At 40.2% G+C, this 12,512-nt stretch overlaps 1 long non-coding RNA gene across 1 annotated transcript in view; it reads right to left on the bottom strand.

Annotated features, from left to right (window-relative positions):
• Positions 1-12,512, bottom strand: part of LOC144824422 (uncharacterized) — a 58,154-nt gene that overhangs the window by 34,271 nt on the left and 11,371 nt on the right. The window contains exon 2 of the long non-coding RNA XR_013608941.1: positions 8,096-8,292. This is a non-coding gene — a long non-coding RNA (uncharacterized LOC144824422). The remainder of the gene's footprint in view (positions 1-8,095; positions 8,293-12,512) is intronic.

The following is a 12,512-nucleotide window of genomic DNA, read 5'->3' as shown; positions in this document are numbered from 1 at the left end:
TTTGTTGCACTAACTCGTAATTGCATAGTTTATTTTTATAATGAGAAATATAAAGTAACAAGCTCATGATATGTAGTACATTCATTTATTTCTATGTTTTTAATTTGTTTTCGCTTACTTTTCATGTACTGCGATAATTGGGGGGTCTGAATGAGACGAGAACCATCTTGAAGGTCCCTTCTGCGCATGTCGCGCAGCCTGGGAGAAGGTAGCCTTGAGTAGTGGAACACAGCCAGCTGGCAGCCACAGTCAAGATGCTCCTGTGAAAGCAACCTCTGACCCAGCAAGATGGATTTGAATGTACTGAAATTGTTACAATGATATTTTCCTATTGTATTCTGTCATATCTACCGTGAGAAGCCCCAAATCTGCTAGGCGGTTCCTTAGGATGCAAAACCGAGCTTGTAGAAGTTTGTTCTGATTGGTGTGTTAACCTATCCTACGTGGGGACCAATCGAAATTGGGGATTCTGACACTTTGCAACATTGGGGGGTGGTACACTGACCCGAAAACAGTATATCTAGCCGAGGTTCAGCTAGAGAAATTGTCCGACTTGTCTGAATAGCTGACCTGTCACTGACCCAACGCACTCAATAGGTGACTGAATTTACAGAGCGCTGCGGAGCACTCTGTACGAATTTGACCATAGACTCAAAGGTTTTACTAAACCTTAAGTGCTGGCGGAGCACTTTGCTGGAAAGTTCGCTAACCCAATCGGGGTCCTGACTGATAGCTGCAGAGAGGGTGGAGCGCAGGCGTTGCTTCCGAACTGCGGGTGCTGGTCGTGTCCTGGTGGTCCTGTCCTGATCCTAATCTGGTTTTCCTGTCCTGTCCTGGGGTGTCCATTCTGCACCTGCTGTCCCATTGATGACTGTCCTTCCTTGGGGTATTTCCTGTCCTTGACTGATCCGTGGCCAGGGTTGGTTTTCACACCATTCTAGGTAAATATATATTGCTGAGAACTCTATACTGCATCTTTCTATTTTCTGTCTTTGCTTTAATAAAGACATACTTTTTGCGCATAAGTGATTTTCCATGCTTTCGCAAAGCTACTGAATGAAAGCTCATACGTTATTGCTGTTTTCCTAGCATGTTCCTATGTTTCCCAACCTTTTAGAATACCTTCTCTCCACACTGTTTATGAAATATAGATACAGTTCTATAATTTTCTCCTGAAACCTGATTGAAGTGGTATTGTTAGAATCATAGCGTGTTCCAATTTTTCCCCTCCTATAGATGTGTAGGATTTCCAATCTTTTATTTTACCCTTGAAGTATATCCCAGTAGCAAAACTCTAGTACGTGCTTTAGTTGCCCATTTCCTGTATGGTTATGTGCTTTTCGTTATCCTGATTATAGACTGCCTTCTTGTCATAAACTGTATGCTCTCAGAAAATGAATTCTAGATAAAACTTTTAAACTTGCCAGTTGTCCGTGGTCTTTTTAGGAATATCAAAGTTATATGAAGTTGGGTTTGTATTTTGCCTGCCTTTCTTTCACAGCTAGCTCCCTGATCTATCGTGGTCATAGGTACCCGTAACGGTGGATGGTAAGTCGGGTACACTAGAATACAATAGGAAGGAACTGAGATTTATGGGCCCGAAAACTATATGGTGAAATTATTTGGTCGGGTGACCTACGATCTCTATCACAACTATCGGCGGTTTACATCAGCGCCATATTGAGTTGCCTCTTTATCCAAGTTGACAACATAGTTAAACATGAGGGACGGACTAACATAATCCCTAAACGTGGGACACGGCATAACGAGTTAGTGCAGCTGCCATCTTGTAGTATGGGTGTCAAACTAAGTATTAGTGCCGTGTATCAATATAGTCTCATGTAGAATATAACTTTATATAGTAGTCCGACTGAAACTAAGTGTAAGAAAAACACAGATTGTGATTCAAAAATCAAAGTTTTATTTTCGTCAAAAATCTGAAAAGTTATTATGTTCGCTAAAAAATGAGATATAAGTCAGAAGTAACCCTACCGCGATTGACAAACCCAGGGAAAAGTATTCCAATAGCTCCTGTTTCAATATTAAGCGCTAACAAAGAGTCCCGTGGTATCCTATCAACTCATGATATGTAATAAAAATACAAGGTTCTAAGCTCAGTCTGAGATGGCGTCATAGTAAAAGTTCATTGTAAGCTACTGTCCTAATACCATGATCACGTGAAGCTATGAGAAGCTTGACAAAGAAATATTAATGAATTGGAAGGGAAAAATAATGGAACCATAAAGTCAATAACAAATATCTTGTCCATAGATAACTGAATCAGAGACCAAGAGGAAAGAAAAGAAATCCCAACAGTGTTCCTGGTGTCACTTATAAATATGCATTTTTAGTACGGTTTACTTTTACTCATAATGAACAATTACCTTTGGATCTACACCTTTGTGATCATGTGTATTGTAATTTTCTAGCCCTGAAGAAGTCCATTGGTTACCATACCAGGACGAAACACGTGTTGGCGGCTAGTGTTTGTTCATTTGAAGAAGATTGAAATAAATGAAGATGATAATGAGGACTATCGTCTGATTGAATTGAATTGATGGACTTTAATACTTGGCTTGAAGCTCAGGATATACCCCTTGTTTTTCTGCTTTACATTTGTGTTTTATCATAAATCACAGTGTTTGATCCGTGGAGGGTGACCAGGATCATATCCTTAGAGCTGAACATATTACTGAATTCTACCTGTGTTTCTCCCCAGCGCAACTTAAAACTCATTCACCTGCCTTTTCTGTTGTTTAAAATAACAATCTTGTTTAATCATATAACCTGAGACAACTGGTTTGTCTCTCCCCATTAAGGACTACAGGGTGTTCCAGAAAACGCCAGAGTATTTAAAAAAAAGACAAAAAAGAGTCTACGACAGACAGAGGTAATCACTTAACTGACAAAACCAGTGTCAGGGAAAACAAAGGAGAAGGCACCCACACTTAATTTGCCCCTCTTTATCACTTAACAAGTTAACCAGTCCAGCCCTAATGAAAACCCCACGAAACAAGTAACAGGTTTGGAAACGCGTCGGCTTTGTCAGGAATTTTTTCCACATCACTCACAAAGGGCTACCAAACTAACAGTGTGCACCCCAGTGATGGCCACTTATAATAAAGTTGTACCCTTTAGAAACCATCCCTTGTGAGAACAGTCCTAATACACTGATATAAAATAAGTAGTAGGAAGGACTGCTATGATAAAAAGTACTGGTATACTGTCATTATGTATTGTTTTTGACTGTATGGAATCGTTTGTCTAGGTACACATCCATGTGTATATATTGTGTTTTTCAATATTCTTTATCATATTTAAATGTTTTTAGTGTGTCATGCTTTGACATTTTGAAAGTCATAAATGTTTAAAATTATTTGATGTAAGCAAAGGGCGATAAAAAACGTCAGTGCCTAAGAATAAATATGTCTAGGTACACAGTCTGCCTAAATAAAGAGCAGCAATTAAAAATTGAGATAAGGTCATTTGTTTTTCTAATAAATTGTGATGTCCTACCTGGTCCCGTAAGTACAAGACCCCCCTCTTTCCTAAAGCAAACCTAGATCAGACATTTTAACACCAATGTAAAATTGGTCAATGTGTATGGAGCAGACAACAGTGACCACAACTGACAAAGTCTAGACCTTAATCAACACCTGTCTGAGGAAAATCCTCTAAATCCGCAGGCCAAACACCATCAGCAACACAGCTATGATAGCTAAACCTTCCAACTCCATACGCATGAAGAAATCATGAGAAGATGCTGGGGATGGAGAGGTCACACCCTCTGCAAGACTGCATCAGACACCACCAGGCAAGCCCTGATCTGGAACCATCAAGGTAAAAAGAACAGAGGAAACACCTAGTGCAGAGGGCTCAAGGCTAACTGCAAAGAGATGGGTTACACCTGGAGTCAGTTTGAAAGAAAAGCCTAAGACAGAGGTGGCTGGAGGGTCCTGGTTGATAGTATATGCCCCAGTAGGGGTAGTAGGCGTAAGTAAGTCATGTGCAAAGATCATATTGGGGTAAAATGTAATAACCAACTAGTGACCGCATTGCCTCATTCAAATGCACAGGCACACATATTAATTAAAGTTCCTGAGTGAACTCCCCTGAATACAAGGGACAGGGTCGGATAGGATTACAATCAAGCACAGGCATGCCTAGAAAAATATAGCAGCCCTGCCTCCTTCTGACGGTGGATCAGGAGACCTCATAAAAATCTATTGTGTTGAAAATGTGCACATAATTTTTCCAAATAGGATACTTTCATTCTGCTTTGACTAGGATGTGTCTGCTAACTACAAGATTTCTTTCTGCTATATGTCATGCAATAAACAGAATGATTTTTTATATTATTATAGGAGTAAAGGTATTGCAAAAACACTACTATAAGCTACATTTGATATGGCAGATGATACCTTTAACCCCTTGGCTGCGGCGGTAATTACGCCGCAGTGCTAGGGGTGGTTGCGCAACGCCAAAATGCTCGTGACAGAACCACTCCGTCACGAGCCTCGGGTGCGCTGTGCTTGTGACAGAGTGGTTCCGTCACGGCCCCGCCCGCTCAATGGAACGCCCAGCGCAGGAGCGAAATCGCTGCTGCGCAGGCGTGGCGGCCGGGCCGTGACGGAACCAATCCATCATTAGCACAGCCCGTCCGAGGCTGGTGACGGAGTGGTTCCGTCACCAGCACCCAACGGGTTAAAACTAGCTGTAGTGTCCCTGCCTTCCAATTGGGATCAGGTGAAGAACAACTGCCACAGCTAGGCTAATCCCAAATGTGGGTGTCTGGCTTGCCCTACATTATGTAGATCTACTTTTCCATGGTGCGGATTCCACTACTCAGCAGCCCATTAAATAATTTATCATCAAATCTGTCCATTGGAAACTTTTGTTTGAGTGGAATGAGTGGAATTTCCAGAACTATTGCCACTGTTCACATGTTTTATTCCTTAAGGTCTTACTGAATAATTCCCACTTGATCTGCCTTATCTAGTCCTGATGATGACAGTTAGACTTGTCAGCATTAGTGTGGCCTTTCCCCAAACCTTTTGGCTCTTTCCCTCCATTTTGGTGAAACTTGTTTTTGTTAGTCTTAGGACTCTGTACTAATTACCACTGCTAACCAGTTCTAAACTGCTTTTGCTCACTCCCTGAAACATGGTAAAATGGGGTACACCTGATTGGCATATTTAATGTACGTACAAGTCCTTAGTAGAGTGGTATACCATATGCCCCGGTCGGGTATATTAAATGCTACTGCCTGCAAGACGTATTGTATCACCCACTCCAGTAGCCCCTTAAAACATGCCTCAGGCATTCTATTGTAGTCTGTTGGTAGCCATTGAATGCCATGTCGACTTGGTAAATAACCCCCCTTGCCAGGCCTTAACCACTCCTTTCATTGTGTATAAGTCACATCTAGTTGTTCCATAGAGCAGAGTGCATTGTAATTAAAAGGTGGGTCATGTACTTTTTTAGTTTTAAATGGCTTGGTAGTGAAAAACTCCTAAATTCGTTTTTCACTACTGGGAGGCCTACTTCTCCCATAGGAACACATTAGGTTGCATTATTACATTTAATAAGGGCTGACTATTGAATGGGAACAGGTCAACAGATCATGTTTGGTGTCTTTGGAAATTGTAATTAAAAACCTTTAATGGTAAAGTAAGATTTTTGAATTACAAGTTTGAAAATGCGACTTTTAGAGAGTTGGCATTATCCTGTCTTAGCCATTAGTTCCTGCAGCCTATTTCTGGGTCACATTACTGGGTGTAGTTGGCAGTTCAACTTTGTGTATTCCACCCAGACAACCATCCACAATAAAGAGCTTAGGTGTGCCTGGATGGGCCATCATTGACAGGGTGAAGGGATGGAGCTTAATAAAAGAGTGTTCATTTCACAGCAGCTTTGCTGATGTCTGTAACAGAATCAACTTGCAGCATCTATTGAAGGCAGTTTATAATGGTTTACTTCAGCCCTTCTTGAGGGATTTGAAGACTATGTCTCTTAGGCGGTGGGCCTTGAAGGTCCGGTGGGCCAGGTACCTGCAGTTATCAGTTGGACAGGGATTAATCAGGTGGGGTGGGACAAGGATGCTTGCCCTTTTTGTAATCTTGATGCTCTGCCACTTTTGCGCATTATTGTTTTTTTTCTTCCATTGTTAATATAAGACAACGCCTGCTATTGCCAGTCTATAGAGAGATGCAGGTTTGTCACATTAGTGACCTAATGAAAATAATCCTGCATTGTACTTATATGGCGGTATGCTGGGCTTTGGTAAGAATTCCTGTCTGCTGTATCCAATAAAGCGTACCATTTCCCTTCAAAAATAATATTATTTGCTCCTTGCACAACAGTGTTGATCGTAGGGACGTGTGTATTTTATTCTGGTTTTATTATTCTTTAAGTCTAAAGAGTGTGGTTTTCTATCAGATCTTGCACATTTCACCCGTATTGCACAAATTGCTGTTAGAAGTCAACACTTCCTTTCATGATTTCTTTTTAAATCTATACGTGTGAATTTTAATGCAGTTTGAACACTTTGCCTGTATTGCACAATTTGTTTATAAATCACTCTTTTTTTATTGCTAAATTTGCCTGAAAAGTACATACCTGGCATTTTTTGGCCGTGGTCTGTGTTGTAAAAGTACCTAGGCATCTGATATTGGGGTTGAGTTCCGTACTGTAATCACCTTTTCATGTTTTATGTGTGTACATTTGTTTAGGCCAGCTCCAGAAATTGTCAGTGTATGAAGCACTTTTGTTATACCCATGTCTTGGTCCCCATATTGATATACCTAACAAGTTGACCATCAATATTTAGCTAAAAGTGACCATCTGCGATGCCATGAAATGACACATTAGTGAGGATGACAAAAGTGACATAGTTTTAGGGAGTAACCTACACCTGCAACAAATGGTAAAAATCTGATTTAACCACATTTTACTGTTTATTCAGAATTCAAGTTCAGTGCTTAAATGTTGCAGAGTTATTGTGCTCCCTAATAGAAAATCCATCAGTCATTAACAGCAGCAAAAACGTGCTGGTAACTGCATTTGGGCAAACAGACACAAAGGGGCCGATTCCGATGTCGGACGGACCTGAGTCCGTCCGACATCGGTCAGGAGCAGTAACCCACCGACCTGCTGTCGTGGGTTACTACCCTGGTAATACGATGCGACCGAACAGGGTTCGGTCGCATTCGTATACTTCACAATGCAAGAATCCTTTTGGGTCAGAAAGCATGTGCTCGCATTGCTGAAGGTAGGGGTGCAGTTCATCCCTGCACCCTGTGGCCAGCACCCCAAGGTGCCTGTCACCGGGTGTGGAGATCAACGGAGGGGCACCATAGCTGCCCCCCAGGCCACCATCCGGTGGCCTCACACCCATGGGGGCCCTGCTGGGGGCCCCCAGAGACAGCTTCCGACTGCCTTTTCGTGCCGGACAGACCAACACGAAAAAGCAGTGAAAAGCTGCCATCATACTCCTTCGGTCGTAAAGAGGCGACCGGGGAAGTACTGGAGGATTTCCGGATGGCAGACGGACTCTCCGAGCCTGTCGTAGGCCATCCGGAAATCCAAGTCGAATTCCATTCCGACCAAGCCCATCGGAATGGCTTGGTCGGAATGGAATCCGCCGGCAATGACCGATTCGGTCAGAAGGGCTCCGACCATGGTTCGGAGCCCTTCCGACCCGAATCGGAATCGGCCCCAAAGTAGCACAGAAGCGGCAACGTAGTATGCTGTGCAAGATTTTTATCAACAAAGCTTAAATTGGCAGTAAACTTAATTTCAACTATACGGAATGACTTCCCAATTCAGCATGGAGGTAAAATTCACCTCCTTAATATGTTGGCATTTTTACTGCTGGGTGAGGATTGTGTACCTATTGCCAGTGCAGCATTGTAGCTAACATCATGATCATTCAGTGATGTGGAAAGACCACAACATTTCTGCCCCACCATCTGAAATCTTGACATGAGTGTGCCCTTTATGGGCGACTGCTGCATTAGAAGTGTTTAGCACATGGACTCTGAATTACTATATGAAGCTAAACCGGCTGCTATAGTGGACCTTGCAGAATACTTACCCACTTTTTGTTTAGGTGTTCAAGTAAGCGTGATGTCTCTTGGTGATGACTGACACTGCTGCGGTAGACACTCTGAGGTGAGCCACAGGCGTAACACAGGATTTGACTTTCTTCAATGTTTCACAAGATCTAGGAATGCATTAAAAAAAAATATTTAGTGAATTGGTGGCAGAATATTTGATTTGATGAATAAGAATCTGTAGCACAGATAGGAAGTATGACAAGCTGGCAATAAAACAGATCATAAACAAATAACCTGCGTTTAAGAAGGAGCGCAAAGGTAGAAGCCCTCGTGGGTGGCGTAGAATATGTGTGCTCAAGCAGAGGGACGCAGAATGAGTCAGACTGCAGTATGGACCATCTATGGGTTGTTCCTCTATCGCATCTTAGTGGACTTTCCAAAGCACTCACCCTACCTAAACATGCCCTAGAGCTTGAAAAATGTGTCTTTTGTAGGATTTTCCTTTGTTACTCCAAGGTGGACTCTGTAGAGCTCTCACCCTGTTTTGAGCAGCGCCTTTCGAGAGTTGTTGATTAGTTTCATGTAGGTGGATCACTTATCATTGAGTTTATAAGAAATATTCTGTGTGTTGTTCCTGGGTTGTTCCTGGGTGGAGTCCTGGTTCTTCTAAGGGTTATTCCTGAATTGACACCATGGAGCACTGGGGTGTTTGTAAACTGAGGAATATGTGGGGGGACTCCTTTGCTCTTGATTATCATACCTTTATCTCTTTTTATTTGTGTTTGATAGTATGCCTTGCTAGACAAAAACAAACAACTGACTGTTAAAAATACTTGTAATTTAAAAAATTAAATTAAATCATGCCTCTCACTTTATTCTCTTTTTTCAAATGTATGCACCACAACAATCAATACTGTGCTTATATATTTGCACTATTAGTAAAAAATCCCTTTGGTATCAGTTTGGAGTTATTTGCAAAAGTAATGCTTTAAAATACCAAGCAATGTGTAATAATTTTAAAGTACTTTCTCTGTAACGTTTAGAATATATTGCTATATAGACAGATATACTAAAATGTATATTAATAAGAACGAAGAATAAACTTAATATGTCATAGGATATCGTAGATGGAATCTTCTAAACATTTTTAGGTGTCTCTATAACTGTCCCTATGCTTTAGCATGTGCAACAAACAACATAGTCTATCATCCCTCTCAAACTCAATGGTAAAATATATTACAATATTTAAACATACATTAAAGTACAAGATGGGCGAGACACCAATATGCTAAAATTTCGTTCTAGAATACTGAGTATGTCTATAAAATGTCCCAAAAATGTAAATAGGTAAACTAAAATGCATATTAGTAAAGCCTTCATATGGATTTAGCATATCCCATGGTGTTACTAATACAAAGCTTTTAATGTTCTTAGTTGTCCCGCTCTTTTTTGAATTCAACTAGAATGTTTAGACATTAAACTGAAGAAACCCAAGGTTAAAGTAACATTATAGTTAGGTTTGGTAATAAGATCTTAATTTAATATACATAAAAAAACTGAAATTCACTGAAAAAAATACAAAGGTTCAAGTTGTCTTACAGTTAAGTGTTGAAATGAAATTAGAGCTTAACTTTTAAAATTCACCAGTTACAGCTCAGTGGACTATCTACAACTTGAGCCCCTGTCATGCACAGCTTGTGACCTCACAGATCACAGCACTCATGACATGTTAAATGACATAAATGATGATATTTTAAATGACATAATTGATAACATCACTGATGACTCACAATTTTGACAGGTATGCACCGGCCATTGATACCTTCAGAAAGTTTGTAAGTACAATCCACCGTAGTGTCATAAAATACAATGCAGACATTCCTGAGAGGAGCAGAATGGCATACGACTTTAGAGCCATGCTTACAACCAAACTGTTAGTTAAGCCATCTTTAAGCATGTTACCCCTACATTGTACATTATACTACAATTTGCAGTGCCGCACAATTTTCAGGGAAGTTCTGCAAATAAATGTCCACATCTCAAAACCTTTACTTTACATAGTCTACATCTACAGCACTGTACGGCAATGTTTTATTATAAGCATGTGCTATAACATCAACAGGTGGATAGTCTGTTGTGAACAAAAATTTTGGCTTTTCTCACTGATTTTTGGAAACAGACTTTGGCTTTAAGGCACTATCTACTTTGAAAAGGGCATCTCCAACCTACACCAGATATGTTCAGCGGTACTGCTTGCACCATGTAACTTTCACTATGTTCAGTTTACTATGCTTGGCTCCAGGACCTATGCTATTCCATTGTATGAGCCCACATGTACACACAGTAATTCGACCTTGTATATAACTTTAGGCCCTTTAATACCAACGTTCTATTTTTAAAATGATGTCATTTGAGATGTCATCAGGTATGTAATCGATGTTGTCCTTTAAGAAATCATGAGTGAAGTAATACATGCAGTCATAAAAAATGCACAACAAGGCTTCAAGTCATAGTTAGTTTGGTAAATGTCAACTGGTGAAGCTCTTATCTCATTTCAACACCTAATTATGATTAGGGCTCACTGTTTTATGGTATTTCTGTTTTTTTACATTTCGGTCTGTATTTATCCATATTTATTTTTGGGCCATTTTATCTGTATTTATCCATATTTATTTTGTGTTTTGCGTATAAATGTTGTTGTAAAACTGTACAGTTCCATATTTATTTAAATGAAACGGGTACTCATACTTTGATGTATGTCTTGTTTTAGCTGTTTAAGTTGCCAAATATTACATAACAGTACATCCACTGGCAAATATTAGCATTCTATCACAAAGTATGTTGACACATGCAGATATTTAAAGAAATTTGATCCTGTTTTTTAACTACCCATTCTGTCCATCTGCTCAGCTGTTGGGCTATAATTGATGAAAGACAGCACAAAGAGTCACATTTTCTGTATTTATCCACTTTTAGAAAATAAATGCAGACAGAAAAAACATTGTTTTCTGTCTGCAGAAAACAGGGAGCCTTAATTATAATGTCACTTTCATCTTTGTTTTGCCTGTAGATAGATAGATAGATAGATAGATAGATAGACAAACACAGACAGACAGACAGACAGACAGAAAGATATATATATATATAGATAGATAGATAGATAGATAGATAGATAGATAGATAGATAGATAGATAGATAGATAGATAGATAGATAGATAGATAGATAGATAGATAGATAGATAGATAGATAGATAGATAGATAGATAGATAGATAGATAGATAGATAGACAGATGATAGATAACCACATGGAAGGATCTAGGACACACTACAAGCAATGTACAAGTTTACAATATGCAACGTAAAAATAAGCCAAAAAAATTTGGCTAGATTGTAAGAGTATATTTCAGTCAAACAAGAATGCTTCCTTCTCATCCCTTCAATCACATTAGAGAGATTGTCAATGACGGGAGCAGTGCTTTAAGTGTGAAGAAAATGGATGTTGTGTAAGACTCATCTCTCAGAAACATTGACAAGAGGTGTGGCGTTTGTAACCAAAGACATGTGAAACTGTGGGCCTCATTTACAAAACAATTGGCGTAGAGTAGAGCTGCAAGTCTTTTAGCTGCTGCCCCAAATTGAAAGGGCAGGAATGCACCATATTTATGAGGTACGGTGTACTGCTGTCCTTTCGCCCAGGGCCGGCGCACAATATGGTGCCTAGGGCCATCGCAGGCACCCTTGCACCATGCATTGCATTCTTCGCAGGATTGTCTTTGTGCAAGTAGGGGTACCTTCCTACACAAAAACTATCCTTTTAGGAGTATTCCTAATGAAAAGAGGAAAAAACGAGGAGAAATTAAAACATTTCTTCTCATTATGCCTGCCCTTGATAGGCATAAGATTTTGCTGCTGCCTCAGGTTTACATGATTTTGTAAATCTGGGGCAGCGTTAAAATCCAAGGATGCTGCGTGGGAAAACCCACTGCAACGCCCATGGAACACTTTATTGAAGCAGAGTAGTCATTGGTTTGCACTGCCTTGTCGTACTCCATATCTATGAGTACATGCAATACCACGCAGGGTGTCTTTGCGTCACCTCATGGATATGATTGAGAGGTCTGCACCACAGGTGTGGTAAAAACAAAGTGACGCTGAGGGGGTGCTGGCCTCTTGTAAATAAGACCCTATGTTTGAAAATGCATAAATGGAATCTTACTGTCAGAGCTTAATCGAATCAGCAGGACGTTTTACTTAAAAGTTTATATAACACCTTTAACCAGCGCCTTAGGCAATAAAAAACTGAAAAGGTAAACTTATAAATGGCATTAGATTGCCCATGTAACTGGAATGAAATAGTGCTCTACACCCTGAAGCAGAAATGGGAAAGAACAATACCCAATGTGTTGCTTTGTAATCAAGTCACAAATTGCACCTCCGGTCACAGTACGTTGCA

This window comes from Lissotriton helveticus, chromosome 3_1 (genome assembly GCF_964261635.1).
Source record: "Lissotriton helveticus chromosome 3_1, aLisHel1.1, whole genome shotgun sequence".
In the NCBI taxonomy this organism is placed as follows: domain Eukaryota; kingdom Metazoa; phylum Chordata; class Amphibia; order Caudata; family Salamandridae; genus Lissotriton; species Lissotriton helveticus.
The sequence above is the reverse complement of the archived record's forward strand: the minus strand, read 5'-3'. Positions and strand labels throughout refer to the sequence as shown.